This window comes from Poecilia formosa, unplaced genomic scaffold (assembly GCF_000485575.1).
Source record: "Poecilia formosa unplaced genomic scaffold, Poecilia_formosa-5.1.2 Scaffold455, whole genome shotgun sequence".
NCBI lineage: Eukaryota > Metazoa > Chordata > Actinopteri > Cyprinodontiformes > Poeciliidae > Poecilia > Poecilia formosa.
Genome location: NW_006800394.1, coordinates 149,505 through 155,604, shown reverse-complemented (window position 1 = coordinate 155,604; position 6,100 = coordinate 149,505). Strand labels below are relative to the sequence as shown.

Genomic DNA, 6,100 nt, shown 5'->3' with positions numbered 1-6,100 from the left:
TGTGTGTGTGTGTGTGTGTGTGTGTGTGTGTGTGTGTGTGTGTGTGTGTGTGTGTGTGTGTGTTTTCGCGGCGCCTTTCATGATGAGCGATTACCTTCATTGGTGTTAGCAGCTGCTGAAAGCGAACGCGCGGTCAGGACGCACAATGAGCGGTGCTGCAGTCGCTAGAGGTCACATTTTATGGCCAATCATTGCTTCATTTGTTCTCGTTAAGTGTGTCATAATTGTAACTGTCCGTGGCCAGAGCTCTAATCATGAGTGACAACTCTGCCAATTTTACAAGGGCCTGATGCAGCCGGCCGGCCCGCCGGCTCCCGGGACGCGGCGCCATTATTTCTGTCAACAGGCTTTGCGGTATTTGAGGAGGATTACTGCTGCTTGTTTGCTGCCGCCGTTCTTCACTGGGAAGGTAAAGAACCACCAGTGAACAGCCTGCAGCCCAGAGGGGAGCAGCGCTGTGACAGAGTCTGTGGCAGCCAATCAATAAGAGCCTCGGCGCTGCTCCACTCTCCGTGTGTCTGAGTCCAGTTAGGGAGCAAAGCCGGGATTTTCTTCCTGTTTTTTCAGAGCTTGAGTTTTCCGCTGAAGCCACAAGGAGGGCGGCTAAATTGTAGCTGCATACTAACAGCTTCCTCTGAATCAATTACCATTTGGATAGAAATGTCACAGCTTTGGAAAGTGTCACTGGGCAGAGACTGAGAGGAACCGCTGCTTTATTAAGGATGGAGGAGAAACCCAGGGCCTCATAAACAAAAAAATCAGTTTCTAATAAAGCAATCATCTCATGCTTGGCTGTGCGGAGCGAAGGCAGAAAACAGGAAATGAAAAATTCCCTGGTAATTTGGTAAACTCTGTTTTCAGAGTCCTGCTCTGACTTCAGCACCATGAAGCTCAAACTCCTCTGACTGGAGAGCATTTCACCAGAGAAACACAAACATCACAACATAATGATGTTACTGCACAAATCAGAAAGATTTAAAGTATAGATACAGGTGTAAAAAACAGAGGACATTTAATCATCCAGTCTGATTCGTCTACATGTTTTCCCACTAATTCAGGAAAATTCAGTTCAGTTTATTAACTTGCCACTAATTCACAAACTCTGTAAGTAACAAGAGGAGAGCAGCAGGTTTGTGCTCACCTTCATTAGAGCAAAGTATTCAGGATCCTGTAGATCCTGTAGATCTGCAGATGAACCGGATCTCTACACACACAGAAAAAATGAAATGTTAAAACACAGAGGAGTTACAGCAGGAGGCTCTTCTGCAGCGTTTTATCTCAGATCTGCAGGTGAATATAATAAATACCATCTGCATAAAACACAGAAGAAACGGTGAAAAACTCAGAGGAGCGAATGAGGAACCCTGAGGTTCACCAACACCAAACATCTCAGATTAAATGTCTGTTACCACAGATTTCCTCCTCGTGGTGTAAAAGACTCTCAACTCCTTAGTTTAAACTTTTCCTCCTTCAGGTGAAATGATCATTTATTTGATTAATTGAAACATAAAAAACTGACAAAACCCCAAACAGCAGAAATCTGTATTTTGTGATTTGCATTTGGATGTTTCTGCATCTCCTGCTTCAGTTTCAGGTTTTCATCTGAAATATCTTCATTTGTTTGGTTGTGAATAAATGGAAATCCTCCCTGAAGCAGAAGTCCAAAGACAAGCAGGGAGTTTTCCAGAGGAGCTAATAAAGCAGAGCAGTTGAAATGTCAACATTTACTTCCAATAACCTGAAGGCAATAATGACTCGGATTATGTGAGGAATGTGAGGAATGTCGTCCTGACAAGCTGAACCAAGAGCGACTCAAACATCTGATCTTTCACTTCGTTCTGGATATGAAAAGCCCGGCCCGACCCGACCCGGCCCGACCAGACCCAACCAGACCCGGCCCGACCAGACCAGACCAGACCAGACCAGACCAGACCCAAACGGACCCGATCCGGCCCGGCCTTAAACCTGTTCTTCAATAATGACACGTCTTGTTTAAATTATTGCTTCAATAAAATGTTTTCTTATGATGCTATTTTCTACTGAATGGAATAACTGAAAACAAAATGTGGCCGGTACCAGAACCGGTTCTGTGCTGTTGTTCTGGGTCGGTCTCCTGTTCCAGAACATCCTCCCTCTGGTTCTGGTTCTGGCTCACTGTGAGAACAGCTCAGCAGCGCCTGAAGACTCTTAATCTGCTCAGATTACGCTTCGTCCTGCAGCAGATTCACAACTTTTAATCCTCCAGTTTAAAACATTTAAAGCCTCAGAGGCTCTGAAGTGAATATTTACAGCAGTCAGCACCACATGGCTTTCTTTACACTGCAAATTCATTTAACCGCAGAACCATTTAGAATCACAACTTTATGAATGTTGGATTATGAGGAAACGTTTTAATAGAAGGAACAGAACCAAAAATGCAAACAAAAACCAAAACACACATGGAATATGAAACAAACAGGATTAACTTAAAAGTTAACACTCTGATCCACAACTTTAGGTTATAAAACAGCCAAAGTTTCCTGGGAGGACGATCTGCCCTCGGTGGTTCTGTTCCCCAGTTATTGTTTTTAAAATAAATTATCGTTAGTTTGTGTTTAACCCTGTGTTTCCAAAGGAGATTAAAATGTACTGTGGTCATTACACACACACACACACACACAGAGTGAAAATATTGAATTTCTGCTCAGAGAAAAGCTTCGGTCCAGCGGCAGAAAAGAATGAGCTTATTAAAGTAAGAGTGAAGAGGAAAATGTGAAGCATGTGAAGCAGAAATGTTCCTGCCTGCTCCTTTCCTTTTGTTCTCACTCTGAGCTCATGTCAACCCGGCTGCGCGCGCACACACACACACACACACACACACACACACACGCACACACACACACACAGAACCAGGACAGGGACTAGATGATGACTGATACGGTCACAACTCGGCGCCCGCAAAGGAGACAATCTGAGCGGCGGCGGCTCCGCTCAGCCTGGCCATCACTTTGCCTCATTCTGTTCACTTAGCGGTCCGGCGGTACCTGCCAGTCGGCCATTATCGCCTCCATCTCTGCCGCTAATAAGGATTGCCAGATAAGGAGTCGCTTTAATAAGTCCAATCAGGTTTAAAGGCTTTTGTCTTTCTGATCTGTCCTTTCAGGTCATGAAGGTGTTTCCATCAAGAGTTTTTCCTCTAAAAACTTTAATTAACAGAAAATGTTGATTCAGAGCTCAGAAAAACATCAGAAGGAAATAAAATGCTGAGCAAAGATGCAAATCCCAGGAAACAAAGAGCCGCCGCCGTTTGTTCGATGGTTTGGTGAAACGTTTCAGCTGCTGAATGAATGTTTCTGTTTCTACGTCTGATGAATTTCTCTCCACATCCTGGTGAACCACCATCAGGACCAAACGAGCAGCATGGAGGGAAAATGGCAGCAGAAAAATGTTAAAACCTGAGTTCATGGGGCTCACTCTGACGCCCATAAATAAAGTAAAAATCCTCTCCATCTACCTTCAGTTTTGAAAGCGACATTTTTCCATTTTATCCTAAAAATTATTTCTGGGATAAAAACTACTTTTGTTTTTGTATATGTTTTCATAAAATATAACATTTCAAAATGTAAATGTCAAATACTCTTTAGGTTTTTTAAATTGCATTTTTTAAGTGCAATTTGTAATAGAGAAATAAAAGAAACAGGATGAAATAATTTTAAATTGATCAGGATAATAATAATAATAATGCAGAGCTCTGGAGGCAAAGCTGCAGAACTGGAAGATCTGATCCCACAGAGTAAAGAACTGTTCAAAAGAACCAGATCGTTCATGAACGTCTCATCACTAATCTGAACTGAACTGACATTAATGAGACATCGAGGCCCACAGTGACTCTGGAGGAGCTGCAGAGACTCACACTCAGGTGGATAAATCTACGCCGCGTCGCAGAAAGAATAAAAACAGAAGAAGTTCTGCATCAGTTTCACGAAAGCCTTGGAAAGGAATCAGCAAACATGATTTGGTTCGATGAGATGAAAGTTTTAGCCAAACATTCAAACGGCTGAAGATGTCATGGAGGAAACATGGTGAGAGACGCTCAGCTGGAAAACAGGAAGCTGGAGGAGGCGGCGCGGCTAATACCTGAGCTAAAGCTGAAGCCCTGATTGATCTGCAAATGGAGACAGTACTGATTATAAATGAAGAACTTTTACAGCTTTTGGTTCGTAAACAGGAAACATCTAAAGTTTATGGTTGCATTGTGTTTGTTTTCTTGCTTAAGGAAGTGAATGAAGACGTGGTTTGGGGACTTTGAGCTGTTTGACTGAATGACTGTCTCTGGAGACGTCGACATTTCTGCTGACCCTGTGATGGTTTGTGACATCTTTAGTTTCTGAAACATGTTTAATCTCAGGATAATTATGGCAAATCTGACAGCACTATCCATCACGGCCAATGGTAATTACCTGCATATAGATCACTGTCACACAGAAAGGGCTGCTAGGGGAGGATCTGTGTGCGGACAGAAAACATTCAATCAAAATGCCAACAGCAACACGAGAGCGCCGACTGAACAGGGATTTCTAACATCCCGCTCCCACGGCGGCGCCGGTCCAGGCGGCAGCCACACAACCCGCTCCGTCAGGAAGAGCTTCTATCTCGGAGCGAACGTCCTGGTGGGATTACACCGGAAAGCTCCGGGTTCATCGGACAGGTTTCACCAACCAGCAGGACAAACTCACCGCCTTCGCGGAGCGGTGGATCTGGGCAGAGGTACTTTAGGATGATTAACATCGGAGAAGGTTTAGTTCGTGCAGAATGAGTGATAGAAAGAAAGCTGGAATAACTCCATGACTGTTTAGATGCAAACTGCTTGTATCATCATTCTCATGCTGTTGCTCTGGCAGGTGTGTTTGCTGGATTTCCTGTCAGTTTGTTGTAATAATCCTTCAGTCTGTTTCTGTTGTCACAAGAGCTTCAACCATGAATATCAATTAAATCTGTCATATTTCACTGCTGATCGCTGCTCCACTGACACGCCTGGTAAAACCTGTTCACCTGGTAAACACTGGCTCACGTTTTACTTTCCTATTTATCTGCTTCTTTCGTGGTAACAAATAGAAATGTCCTGCTCATACATTCTTGCACATGAATAAAATATTGCATGATGTGGATCAGAGCCAAACAAACATCCTTCATATCTGAATATTATGCATGTTTTTTTTTATCTTCCTTCCTTTGCTGCCCGACAGGTGAAGAAGAAATGTTAAAATTACAACCTGAGTTTGTTATTAGCCTTCAGCACAAACAGCCACCAGGTATTATTACCCTGGAATGACGGCGGCCATGTTGGAGCAGAAGCGTAATCAGACAGCATCCTGCAGGCTGCGGCTTTAATGCAGCCGGGTTTCAGTCCAAACGGAGAGAACCTGAAATGATCCAACGAAACGCAGCGAACCCAGACAGACACAACAACTTTGGTCAAATATATGAGTTTGTTCAATATTTGATTTGCTTACACATGCATCAACATGTTAGATGGATTGAATGGTCCAGTTAAATCCTGTTTCATCGCAGTATTCTCCCACAATATCAATGTTTTAGTCCTTTGTTCTGATTTAGTCCCTTCACTGTCTTATTTCCTGTCTTAATCTTCATCTGCAGTTTCCATGGTAACCATCTAGACGGATGTAGATGGTGTTGGGTTGAAGCTCGTCGCTGTTAAAACCAGTCAAAACCAAAACAACAGCAGCGTCTGCAAATAAATTCATTTATTCAATTCAGTTGATCAAATCACACAAAATATTTCCTCCACTAACTTCAGACAAACATGTCCAGGTGTCCACAGAGCGTCCAGGTGTCCAGACAGCGTCCAGGTGTCCACAGAGCGTCCAGGTGTCCACAGAGCGTCCAGGTGTCCACAGAGCGTCCAGGTGTCCAGACAGCGTCCAGGTGTCCAGACAGAGTCCAGGTGTCCACAGAGCGTCCAGGTGTCCACAGAACGTCCAGGTGTCCAGACAGCGTCCAGGTGTCCAGACAGCGTCCAGGTGTCCACAGAGCGTCCAGGTGTCCACAGAACGTCCAGGTGTCCAGACAGCGTCCAGGTGTCCAGACAGCGTCCAGGTGT

The 6,100-nt window shown here is 44.1% G+C and overlaps 1 long non-coding RNA gene across 1 annotated transcript in view; it reads right to left on the bottom strand.

The window, feature by feature from the left end:
- Positions 1-256: 256 nt before the first annotated feature.
- Positions 257-6,100, bottom strand: part of LOC107833790 (uncharacterized) — a 16,185-nt gene continuing 10,341 nt past the window's right edge. Inside the window, exon 3 of the long non-coding RNA XR_001659554.1 lies at positions 257-1,204. This is a non-coding gene — a long non-coding RNA (uncharacterized LOC107833790). The remainder of the gene's footprint in view (positions 1,205-6,100) is intronic.